This window comes from Patella vulgata, chromosome 9 (assembly GCF_932274485.2).
Source record: "Patella vulgata chromosome 9, xgPatVulg1.2, whole genome shotgun sequence".
NCBI lineage: Eukaryota > Metazoa > Mollusca > Gastropoda > Patellidae > Patella > Patella vulgata.
The window spans coordinates 45,958,531-45,971,713 of record NC_065887.2 but is presented as its reverse complement, the minus strand read 5'-3'; the positions used below and the strand labels follow the sequence as shown (position 1 = coordinate 45,971,713).

At 35.7% G+C, this 13,183-nt stretch overlaps 1 protein-coding gene and 1 long non-coding RNA gene across 3 annotated transcripts in view; one reads left to right on the top strand and one right to left on the bottom strand.

The window, feature by feature from the left end:
- Window positions 1–657: 657 nt before the first annotated feature.
- Window positions 658–13,183, bottom strand: part of LOC126832558 (uncharacterized) — a 75,755-nt gene continuing 63,229 nt past the window's right edge. Inside the window, exons 1-4 of one of the 2 annotated variants that reach the window (XR_007684749.2) lie at window positions 3,372–4,058; window positions 2,953–3,113; window positions 1,103–1,142; window positions 658–921 (exon numbers count right to left, since the gene is read on the bottom strand). This is a non-coding gene — a long non-coding RNA (uncharacterized LOC126832558). Of the gene's footprint in view, window positions 922–1,102; window positions 1,143–2,952; window positions 3,114–3,371; window positions 4,059–13,183 lie in introns of those variants that run through there. The other variant, XR_008789304.1, reaches the window with a different exon arrangement.
- LOC126832529 (solute carrier family 28 member 3) overlaps window positions 11,936–13,183 on the top strand; it is a 49,670-nt gene continuing 48,422 nt past the window's right edge. The window contains exon 1 of the mRNA XM_050563344.2: window positions 11,936–12,274. The gene's annotated coding sequence lies outside the window, so the exon portion shown is untranslated. The remainder of the gene's footprint in view (window positions 12,275–13,183) is intronic.

Sequence of the window (13,183 nt, the reverse complement as noted above, 5' to 3'; positions counted from 1 at the left end):
GCATTTTAAAGGGGCATTGGCGCCATTGGGTAAGATTAGATAAGAGCTGACAGTTCTCGCTATAATAGTTCAACAATAAATAATAGAAACAGAAAATGCTGAAATTTCAGTCAGATTGCTTTGCTCTGAACCGAGATATAGGTGATTCAGTTTTAGGCTACAGAGCCAATTTTCTGAAAGGTAACCTTTTCTGTGGTTCAAGTATCTGATGTGAGAATCTGGGCCCTGTTTCTCGAAATCTTAACAGTGGGAATGCAGTCGACCCTACTCTTGGAAACGAAGCTAAGTCACTTCACTAAATGACAGACCTTATTATCCAACACGAATGCATTATCATTTGACTCCACCCCCTCCCCTGCAGTGACACATGAATGTTGTGACCAATAACCACTTTCCTGTCTTAAGGCCTTTGAAAACAGTATTCCTCATTATTAATTTGTCCCACCTAATCATGGTTCATGAATGCGTGTTCTCGATATGTTGACACTTCTACGATGGTGGGTGACTACGAGTCATGAGTGAAATAATGTTATTTCGTTTAATCTGTTATACTAATATAGAGAAAATACAATTTACATTTTATGGATATAACTTTTATGGATATAACTGTTACAACAAATAACACATCTTCACAAATTTTTAAGTTGACCTCATTTCAATCAAAGTAAATACATGTACCCGTACTTAAGTATTGTTTATATTCGCGTTACGTTTGGTAGTGGAACCGTGACACTGACATATTGTACATCGTTGACTTCAGGGTTAGGCTTGTTGTCTACCAAAGTTAGGTTAACATCTTCCACTACACTGCAAAGTTAGTAACATCATCAAGCTAACCTTTGCTAAAAGGTTAATGTTAATAACATCCACCAATTAGTCTATACACTAAACACAAGACCTGCAGCATTCAATCTCTGTGATCTGTAAATAATTAATAAAAAAACATATGAACTTACTTCAAATTTACACACTATAACTTATTACATAAACTTTATGTAGATAAGGAAAGTGAATTTTGAGATGCACTCCAATGACAAGTAGTTGATTTACATAAAAATTTACAAAAATAAGAACTGTTAATGAAAATAACAAACTGATTTACCTCAAGATAGATAATTGGAAATATTTTCTATACTTTTCTTCTTAAAAATGAAAGGGCGTAGTTTTATTATAAAACAAGGAACATGTACTACAAAAACATATAATTATTAATGTTCCCCCTCGCCAACACGTACATCTATTTAAGAATAACAGAAACCATAAATTAAAGGCGTTTTTAGGACCCGAGCTTCGATCGAGACATAACACCTTTAAAATACAATGATATGCTATTCTAAAATAAATAACCCTATCACCATTAATAATCATGCGACTGATCCGCCAGCATGAGGTCCCTAACAATATCTATTTAAGAATAACAGAAACCATAAATTAAAGGCGTTTTTAGGACCATAGCTTCGACCGAGGGATAACACCTTTAAAATACAATAATATGCTATTCCAAAATAAATAACCCTATCACCCTAAATAATCATGCGACTGATCCGCCAGCATGAGGTCCCTAACAATATCTATTTAAGAATAACAGAAACCATAAATTAAAGGCGTTTTTAGGACCAGAGCTTCGACCGAGGGATAACACCTTTAAAATACAATAATATGCTATTCCAAAATAAATAACCCTATCACCCTAAATAATCATGCGACTGATCCGCCAGCATGAGGTCCCTAACAATATCTATTTAAGAATAACAGAAACCATAAATTAAAGGCGTTTTTAGGACCCGAGCTTCGACCGAGGGATAACACCTTTAAAATACAATAATATGCTATTCCAAAATAAATAACCCTATCACCCTAAATAATCATGCGACTGAGCGTTAAAAATATCTTGTCGAAGTAAAAGTACTGTTATTCCCACTATAACGGATGGTCCACATACTGAACCACAAGTCTGTTTTGGATATAAATAACACATTTCCTGACATGCATTATGAGGATAGCCATTTAAGTTAGGACTATGTGCTATTTGTATTTCTGCCACACTTAAACTGTTCATTAAACATGAATTATAGCCACTAATAAAGTTGTTTAAATTGAACATTAAACTATCTGGTATAGCTAAACCTAATGTATCAATATAAATGACTTTATTAATAACTACATCGTATACACAGAAAGAAAAATGATTCCCATGGATGATTTGTTCTCCGGTTTCAATATTTATATCTTTCCCAGCTAAATATGTGATTGTTTCACCAGTACTTGAGTGTGTTAAGGATTTAACACAGAGAACAAAAACAAATTTAATGATATTAGGATACTTAGCATACAGCCTTGAACCTAAATTTTTAAGATCATGGATGCAATTTAAATAACCAACATAATCTGAGTCAGATATACGATCTTTCAACAGTTCAATCATTTTTTCAATCACTGAATCGCTTAGCCATCTATCACACAGCAGAGTTTTTAATTCAGATACTGACAACTGATAATTACCAGAAATATTAGGTTTGAAAGAATCTGTATTGTTCAGGAGAATGTTTAATTCAACAACCTGTTCAAAGTTGATATTATCTATTGGTGTAAATAAGGGTTGCCAATTCAAAACATATTTGTTTTCATTTTCCAACTCTTGTCTTACTCTTTTTGCAATGTAAAAATCACGAAAATTTTTATTTCTCCCAAAGTGAAATTGTCATATGGCAAATCTATATAAAAGTCTTTGTCATTCTGTATAGACCCAATAATCTGATCCAAATCTTTAATTGGAGGCATGTATTTTGACTCTTCACATCTAAGAGAATTTAATATTTGTTATGTTTCGTTTAATAATATAGCTTCTACATATAACAACAGGCAGAATTTTGTTAGGCAATGAGAGATTAATTCTACTAGTACTATTAGTATTTTGTAAAGCCATATTTGAGTACAATGTAACTTGCTCACCTGTTTTAATTTCCTTAGATTATACTGAATACCGTGGCGTACTGGAAAGGTCTTTGAAACCAATTTACGCTGAACAATCTAACACAGTACAGTAGTATAGTATTGTATGGTACCTTCTTCCACCAATCCAAGTGAAAAATCAAAACCACTATTGATGAACACTGAAATAGAAACATGTAACTACCCTAAATTCACATATTAGATAGTAAAAGCTTAATTGATTCTATTACTCTAGTTAAGTATAATATTTGAAATTAGATCTATAATATATAATTATGATTTTAATAAATCTTAGCTGACAATAACGTGCGGATTTCATTCAGTTTTAAAATTGGTACTATAGGGCCTAGCCAGTATAGCGATTCTGAAGGGAAAATACCGCTTACATAGAAATATATAAATTTATATATTTCTATGACCGCTTATGACTCATGACGTCACTCAAATATGACAGAAAAGCACTTATTTTGGTGCCATCCCACGCATTGACTGGTATATAGAGCGTTTTGATCATTTGAAACTTTGAGTTTGACCTGAAACCCTATTAATTAATAAATAGGTAATATTAATAAAACAATACTACTAGGCCTATTTATTAGTATTTAGAATATATATCATATGTAGGCCTACATACACTGTCATACAGTGCCTTTATTTACAAGTTACATCTGATTTATTAACTGATTATCAGACTTATCCATTTGTGTGTACCTCATTGATCATTCTCAGGCTCAAGTTATACTCCTGACAAGTCCACGAGTCACGATACTGTGACCCCCTGTTGGTTGCTGTTGTACTTACTTGTAGTTAAACTGTCACTACTACAACTTAAGGGGTATAAATAAAATGCTTGAAATGAAGTCGGACTAGGTAGATATCTAGGCCTAATTATAATGTAGACTTGTTTTCATATCGATTACCCGACGCCAAGACCACTTCTACTGTACTAGCACTAATTTCAATGTAGGCTACTTAGTTAGTAGTCTTACCCCAAAAGTTAGAAAAGACTTCGTCAGCAAAAAAAATTATTTACAATCGGTACATCTATGATTAAGATTTGATTTATGCAGTTTTAGTCAAATACTAGCCTACTATTAAGTAACAAACTTCATTTACATTACCCAGGTCAGAAAATCTCCTCAGAAAATAAAAGACAACTGTTTAGTGTTTGTAGCCCAATAAATATAAGAAGCTGACGCCGTTAAAAACAGTGTTAGCCTAAACATCAGAATATTGCGCCAAAAGCAAACCAGTTAAAAATATAATTTGCGGGTCACGGAAAGATAACTCTGTTTGGAAACATGGTTTGGTGTAGAGGAGTAACCGAAGTTGGCCGAGTGAAATCTGCAGAGATATGCCGGGTTGCCGAGTGAAAAATAGAACGTGACTCATTGAAGATCCAGTATTGTGCGTCTTTCACGTCCACGGTCTTCATTATGAATTCGAAACTCCCTGTAAAATTTGCCGTGTTTTGATTGGCCAATGAAGAAAATATAATAAGCACGATCGTTTAGTATATAAATGGAGTTATCTACCTTTAAATAATGAACGTGAAATGGGCATTATAAAGGATATCCATGGAAATGGAATTGCTTTACCAGCATCAGTGCTAAATCAGGCGAGTGAAGTGTTCTATCAGGGAAACTTTGCTGGGATAGCAGCACAACGACCTACTCTCATTTCGAACTGGTAGGGATGGCAACTTGTTTTCTTCTGCAAATTAAATTCTAGAAGAATTTGTTCTAGAACAATTTGTTCTAATGATTGAAAATAATTAAACGTGTTGGAAGTAAATCTGTATAATAAATATTTCCTATTCAGTGTAAATAGGTAGATAAAATAGGTAGATAAAATAGTACGCGGAGGCGTAAAATGGATAAAAGTTACCAATTCTGGCGGTTAAATCTATTTGATAAGGTCAGCTTCAAGTTTGGTCAAAAGTCGCGAGTTGTAAACAGAGCTAACGCTAATCCCAACCCTAACCCTAACTCTGGACCTATCCCCAATGCTTACCCTAAAAATGGACCTTGTATTATGTATTATAAGGTCTATGCCCTAACCCTAAACTACAATCTCGCCAACAATCAAGTGCCCTAACCTTATTTACACCTCAGTGACCCTGACGAAAATTGAACTTAGCCAATAGATTTAGCCAATTATGCCCGGACCATATGGTATTATTACGTCCGATATAAACATCGCACGTGTTATCGACGCCGTATGATGTAATATGAAACGTAGAACTATACTGGGCGTCACCTTAAAGGTTAATCATCTTGTACAGTGTTAAAAGAAGCTGTGAAAGTGTTGGGTTATTTGAAGTATGTACCACTACAAGATTATTGTACACGGACTAGTGCGACTTTTAAACGGAAAGGTTAAATTTTATCCGTCAATTATTGTTATTGTAGTAAAAGGTAATATTATACCAAGATTATTTGTTGTATTATTCGGTGTATAATTATGACCATGTGATAGTTAAAGATACATTATGGGAGATTTTAATAGAGAGTTGACCATTCTTGCTATAACAGTTCAAAATAGATGATGAAAGAGGAATATATTGAAAATTTCAGTCAAATTACTTTATTCTTCACAAAGTTATCACCATTGTAATTTCTGACTAGAAATAGGAGTCAACTCTCTCTTCACCGTCTCCGAGAATGGCCGATCGTATGATTGACAGGGCAGGCGTTAACTCCAACTACATACTCTCGATTATCAAGTAACGTTTTCAAAGGCTGTGGTACCGCTAGCCTATTCGGTTTGAGACGGGGTTGCAATTCAATTCGTATCACATTTATTTTTACTAAAAATTAAAAATAAGACTTTAAATATATAGATAAAAGCGAAAGTGTGAAAGGAATGGACCAAATCAATGAGGCATATTTATCGCCGACTTCTTGTTAGCCGGCGTGTACTCTTGTACTGCAACTGGTAGGCCTACGTAACTCCCGAAGCAGACAAATACTTGAAATATATATATCGAACTTTCAATCAAATTGACTGACATACGGCCTCGCTCAACAGCTGCCTCGCTTCGTACACTCTATCATTTAGCCTCGATCTAAAATTTCCGGGACTATGACGTCAACGTAACGGTTAATCTCCGCTTAAGACGCCATTTAAAAATTTAATCAATCAATGAAATCCTGTTTAAATCCAAGCCGAATCCAAGTCATCCGTGGGTCTACAGAGTTGATTTTGTGCTTGTTGTGTAAATAAAGATCTAATTTATGATTTCTATGGTGTATTCCCACGAAGGCGCAGTTACAGAGCGTGACCAAAATTAATCCTTCCCACGAAGGCGCAGATATGGACTTGTCGGCTTTCGTTTGAAGAGAGGCATGTTGTTATTAGGACCCAATTAACGGTGTTAAAGATTTTATGAATTTATGTTCACTCTGAATTTTATTCACCAATTGGCAACTAATATGGTGGCTGTTAGCGGCCATTCAAATGTCTTCTAAATCGTCGCCTTATGAAGACCGCGACAAGTCGACAAAATCAACACGACAACCCGCCTTCATTTCGTCGACTTGTCGGGTCAGTTCTGTCGACTTGTCGCCTTCGACTTATTTACAACCCGACAAGTCGACAAAATACAATTATTTCGACTTGTCGCCTCGGAAGTTAATCTGTGCGCATGCAAGTTATCCAATCAGCAAATGCGCAAGCTCGAGTTTGACTTCAAAGGCGACAAGTCGCCGCACGACAAGTCGAAATAATTGTATTTTGTCGACTTGTAAATAACTTGAGGACGACAAGTCGACAAGTCGACATAACTGACCCGACAACGCGACAAAATGAAGACGACGATTGTCGGGTTAATTCGTCGACTTGTGGACTCAATTCTTCAACTTGTCGACTCAATTCTTCGACTTGTCGACTTGTCGGGTTGTGAATAAGTCGAAGGCGACAAGTCGACAGAATTGACCCGCCAAGTCGGCGAAATGAAGGCGACGATCGTCGGGTTATTTTGTCGTGTTGGCGGGTTGATTTTGTCGACTTGTCGCCTTCTTCACAACATTTGAATGGCCGCTAACAGCCACCACAAACTAATGATTAAAATCATCAAATTATCCAAGTATTCAATATGAATCTTAATCACCAATTGAATGATGAATATCATCAAATCACCCAAGTAATGTTCACCTATTCGCTCACTCTCAATCAGTGTCATTTTTAAAGATGTATAAAATTCCGCTTCACTATCCGAAATTCAGATAATATTCTACAATAGCAAACGCACAACTAGAACTCACAGAGGAGCACAGAACCAACAACACTCTGGAAGGATGGCATGCAAGAATCAAGAAGCTATAGTTGGAAAAGCCCATCCGAATGTTTTTGAAATGATCACATTTTTACAATAAGAACAAAATATTAATGAGATTAGAATCGTTCAGTGTGCTGGGGGACAGGAACCACCAAGGAAGGAAGAGATATAAATATGCTCAAATCCAAAGCCAGCTTCAGGAATTAAAAGGAAGACACGAGGAAGAGGAATTGACTTTAGTCGAGTATTTAGACAGGGTGTAGTTATGGTTTTATTTCTTATGCCAAAAATGATGCTAAAATGTTGGTTAATTAGTTACATTGGGGATTATGAAAGTGTAAATTTTTATCATAACAATCTATAACACCATTGTTACGCTTTTAATCCATTTTAATCCATAGGTGCTGGATTCCCACGAAGACGTCGAAAACGACCTCGTTTAATCCGTTGCGGTCAATAACTGCGCATTCGTGGGAATAATCCATTTCGGTGTTCTATGACATCTGAAGCCTAAATAAAGACTTGCAATAATCAGATTTAGCTCTTGCATAATGTATGTTTAATATAAAAGACACCTAAGTGTTTCTATTGAATAAAACCGCAATATATTACAAAAACTGATACCAGGGTTGGTGTTGGGGGTAGATTGGGACTATGGACAATTTAACTAAAAATTTATTTTATCTATTATTATTATTAATATCTATTATTATTATTATTATTATTATTTATATTATTATTATCTATTATTATTATTTTCTTTTATTTATTTTTTGCACAACACTACAATCTAACTAGCTTTTAAACCTCGTTCGTTCATTCACTGAGGCTTAACTTCTGCTTGCAGCTTGGGTGATATCGCAGAGAGCGTTATGAAAATCGTCTTCTAAAACTGGTTGTACCACCGAATCGTTCCCATAAAACCTTCCCTGTGTCAGCACAATATTCAGTATACCATACAATTTAATTGGCTACAGAAGACACGCCCCTGTATTTACGTGTGTTGGAGAGTGAGGTGTGTGGTGAGAGGGAAACAATTCGAATTGACTAAGCTAATGGAAAAAATGTCAATGGTATCAATTAGACACGTCTGGGACAACTCCACCCGATGTTGGATTAACCATTAAGCAAAATAAGTAAGCGCTTAGGGCATTATGGTAATGGGGGCACCAGTGTCTGTTTTGTTAGATGCCAAAATTAAAATATTTGATTTAAAAAATTTAATTAAGGGTTAGTTTTTTTATTGTTTTTGTCTTGTCATTACTGTTAACTGCTTTGTCGCCATTAATAATGTCGTGTAAAAAATTCCAGAAAAACTGTAAGCACGTGCTTGGTAGTTGTTTGTGGTTTATTGTGTCCACGAGAGCACCATGCAGAAATTGAAAAAAACGATAACCCAGGGGGTCAGCAAATTTCAACCATACTTGGTCTATGGGGACCCCTAGGCGACAGAAGTCACATGATGGAGTGAAAAAATTTTGAACTGACAACTTTCGGTATAACTGGAAATTGTTGTTTTGGGGCAAAAGTTGACATATTTCGACCAATTTGTTACCCTAATTTCAAAACGCTCCTACCCGAAAAGTTATGTCTCTAAATTTTTGATATTGGTCAGGTGTGATAGGCCTAGTAGTCGTCTTAAACTCCTGCAGTCGTTTGGGAATGAATGAATCATGTGGAATTTTCTGTGAGTGATCATAAAGTGGTCATTTTACATATGTTTAAAACTATGCTATCCTAAAACGCATGTAGCTGCTTCTTTGCAGGTCTGACATAGAATTGCTTGGTGTGGTTGTGAAGGGCATTTCTCAAAGTAAATGTCAAAAGAAAAAAACTGACCGGAACGCAACCCACTAGAGTGCTGTAATATTCTGAAAATGTGTAAAAACGGTATTTTCCACGAAATTCGTCTTTTCACTAATGACCGAATACTATTTTCAAGAGTTCAAATGACCGTTGATTATGAACATTAGTACTATTTTTTGTTACTTGAACGTTCCTTGTGCCAAATATACTATCTTGGTTAAAAATCACGAAGTTTTTGTGACAAAATCGGACGTTCGCGGTCATCGTAGGAAAGGGGCTTAACTGGTGTATAATTTTGCAGGATCAGGCAACGATTATTCTCACCTGTATTCAGTAGTTAGTAGCACGGAAGTGCATAAATGTAAGGACTGGCATAGCAAGCTTTTATATTAGCACAATTTAACCTAAGCAGCACCTTTTCAGCAATGACCAACGATTATCTTCAAATGACTACTGATCATCACCATTACTTGTAATATTTCGTAATTTCAACGTGAATCGTGTCAAATAGATCATTTTGTTTAAAATCATAATATTTTTGTGACAAAATCTGACTTTCACGCTTGCTTGATAGCCATAGGGAAGGGTCATAAGTGGTGTGTAATTTTGCAGGGATCAGACCACTGTTATTAAGATCTGTATTCATGAGCAGATCATCGTATAAATTTGACTGACATGACTATCATAAACATGATATCTTTTAATTTGTACACCTGCTCATGTAAAGAAGAACCATAAGAAGAAACATTCAGAAGTGTTCATGTAGGTACATTTAATGTCTGGTATTGAAATCTCTGAATCATGGCATAGATCAAAACAGGATTTATGGCACTCCAGGATAATGTTGACAGCATGTGCCAAACTTCTACATATACCTACGTTCGAGCAGAAGTGCTCACTTACTTAGATTCCTACGTTCGAGTGTAAATGCTCTCTGACCTTCCTTCAAGGTTTTTGGACCACAGAGTACTGTTTTATTTTGTAGTACTGTTTTTGACCTCTTCTCCTTCAGGGATTTCAATATGGAATTATCATAGCCTCCCGATCTGTATTGCCTCTCCATGAAAACGTCCAAATGTTTCCATACAATGATCGGCTCCTAAATACAGATGGGAATAAGCTGGTCTGATTCCTAAAATATGTTTGACCAAAATAACCTATTTGGCACAAGGAACATTGGCAGAAAAGGTGTTGTATGGTCGTCTTGCTGATTGTGTGACTACGACTTACTGTCACTGGATCATCTACAATCCCCTCGTCCTTAAAACCTGTTACAAGTACATCCCTCAGAAGCACTTCTTTTACCCAAGAGCTAAAATATGCTTACACTGAATCGTGTATCATATTTCACCTTTCATTATATAATATTTATAGAAGACGATTTGTTCTGTTTAAATTGCATTGGACATTCATGAAACTTGTCGCTGGTCTAACACATAGACTTTAGATCCTAAGGTCTGTCATTGGGTTAAGTGGTGTGACAGCATGCCGGTGACATGGTGTGGTGTTGTTTGTTCAACCTCATGGATATTCTCTTTTCCCACAAGTGTATTATTGAAGTAAAATTGTACCATATGTTAGTCCCAAAATGACCTAGTTTGTGTTGAGTGGACCTTAAACCCCATTCCTCTCTCTTAAGTCAAAATCCCCCTTGTTAACGAATATATTAACTTTGTGATGATGTCCATAGATACAGTATGCATCACCATATTATGCTAGTCCAAAAATGACCTAGTTTGTGTCCAGTGGACTTTAAATCTCATTTTACTTTGTTCCTCTCATGTCTAAATCATCCTTGCTAACGACTAAATGGAATATATTAAATTTGTAAAGATGTCCATACATATACTTCATCTGGGGTATTGATAGACGGGACATTTTATCCTAATTTTTGGTGTTTTTAATATATTTCTCCTGTTTTTATTATGACTGTTCCGGTCATTTTTATTTTTTATTTTGTTAGTAGGAAGGTTGCTAGTTGTGGGTAACATTCAACTTCGGTCCTAGTCCCTGCAAAGAACGAGCTATAGTCTCTTAAACATTGGTTTTCATTAAATTCAATTTTCAGAGAGAGTTGGGTATCCGGCCAGTACCAAGGTAGCATTAGCAGTAGAAACTTCAAAATCAGTGTGAAGGAGGAACCTGAGTGGTCCTACTAATGCCCAAAATTTTGTCTATCCAAATCAATTATTGTCCGAATAGCAGGTCATTTGGATCCAAAATTGCCTATTTTTGGCTTATTTTTCGATTAAAAAATACTTTTCCAATTTTCCAGGTCGGTATCAACTGAATCAATCTAATATTTTGTGGGGATGTATCTGGGTACTAACCCATCTCACAGAAAAAATTTGGTCCAAATCCCTGACCCAAGGGTTATCACCCCCTGCATGGTGCTCTCGCGGACACGCTCAAAATATTTTGATATACATCATAATGTTTTAAATGCTTAGGGCCTCTGTAGGTCTTAATCCAGTATACCGTCTCCACCTAATTATTTCTATACAGCTGAGACGTCACTCAGTATGACCGTGTTTCTGTATGTACAGTTTTGCTGACATTTACAGATTAAAATACCCCCCCCCCCCCCCCCCCCGAAAAAAAAAAATACGAGGACAAGTTAACTGAAATGGAGTTATTGCATAAATCGACACGAAAATTCAATAAAACTTCCGGCTTCTTACACAATTTCCTTTCCATCGCATGTACCGGGTGAGAGACGGACATGACCGTAGTTGTTATTTGCATGGGGAACTTGAAATATCTTCACCAGGAAATAATATGTTAATATGTTTGTTAGTGTGTTTATAAAACCAAAAAAAAAGAAATTCCCCCAGGATTATTGTTATAAACATATTTAGTAGGCGGGTGTATTTTATAATGTGTGACATGTTTCCGTAAATAAGACGTTGACTCGGTAACCTGGAGGTTCCGAGGTCCTTGACAGATGATATTCGAAAAAAGAGTAAGCCGTAGGGCCGCTGTCCGGGTAAAAATTTCCCGGCGTATGCACGTCTTCATTAGCCGAGCAGGTGCAGAACAGTGTTGTTTTTCATTTCAGTTTGTAAATGTGTGACAAGTTAATGTTGGGACAGAAATCAATGATTATTTAAGGATATAATGTAATGGTACACCAATGTATTTATATCCTGGTAATAAGCTTCCATGTATCTCTAATTTCCCTTATTAACATATAGAAGACACATTCGTCGTAGCTTTCTCATCACTGGCCTATTGAAGGTAAGTTGTCAAGTCCACTTTTTGATAAAAAGCATCAATGTTTTGTTAAAATATACAAATATACAAATGATCTTCCGAATAATGAAATCTGGATTCGTGTATTTAATGCGTGGGTATTACATATCATTCAATATATTTGTGAATTCAATCAAACATATTTTTGACATGCCGCATTGCTAAAAAATCAAATCAAATCCAAACGTAAACGTGCTATCAATTTTGTTAGCTATGAGAACCGTTTAGACAGAATCCTTTGGGCCAACTGATGTGAATATATTCAGATAGAGAGAGGGTTTGTCCTCAACACTTAAAAACACATAGAAACACAGCAAGTTGATCAGATAGTGTGGAGATATGATAATATGGTTAAATAGGTTGTTGTTGTTTATTACAAATTTAACGTCCAATACATTAATATGATATTATGGACAGGTTGATTTAATTCGGTTATTTACACTTAATGGGTTGAAAATGGGTAAAAACATAAAATAAAAAGTTCTTGTATATAAAAGTTTTAAAATCGCCGTTGTGAGAAGAGAGGGTGGGCCATCTTTTCACTTTGTCATAATGAAAACAAGTTAAGCCGGGAGTTCCAGCTGTTTGGTGCCATCGCTGCGAATTGAAAAATTTTTGTGGGAAAAAGAATCTGGTGTTTAATGTGGAAAAGCGACGTTCTCTCAGTAAACACCACATATAGTTGGACCGATGGAGTATTTACAAATAGTTGGACCCCTGGAGTATTTACATATAGTTGGACTCAAAATGTTCGTGCAGTTCTTTCCATTCAAAAAATTTCTTTGTGTGTAACTCTTCCCAGATAAAAGTTACCTGAAAAGGGAAAGAACGGCTAGCAGCAACACAGAACAGAAGAATTTAAACATTTATAAGAATAATACATTACACTAAATA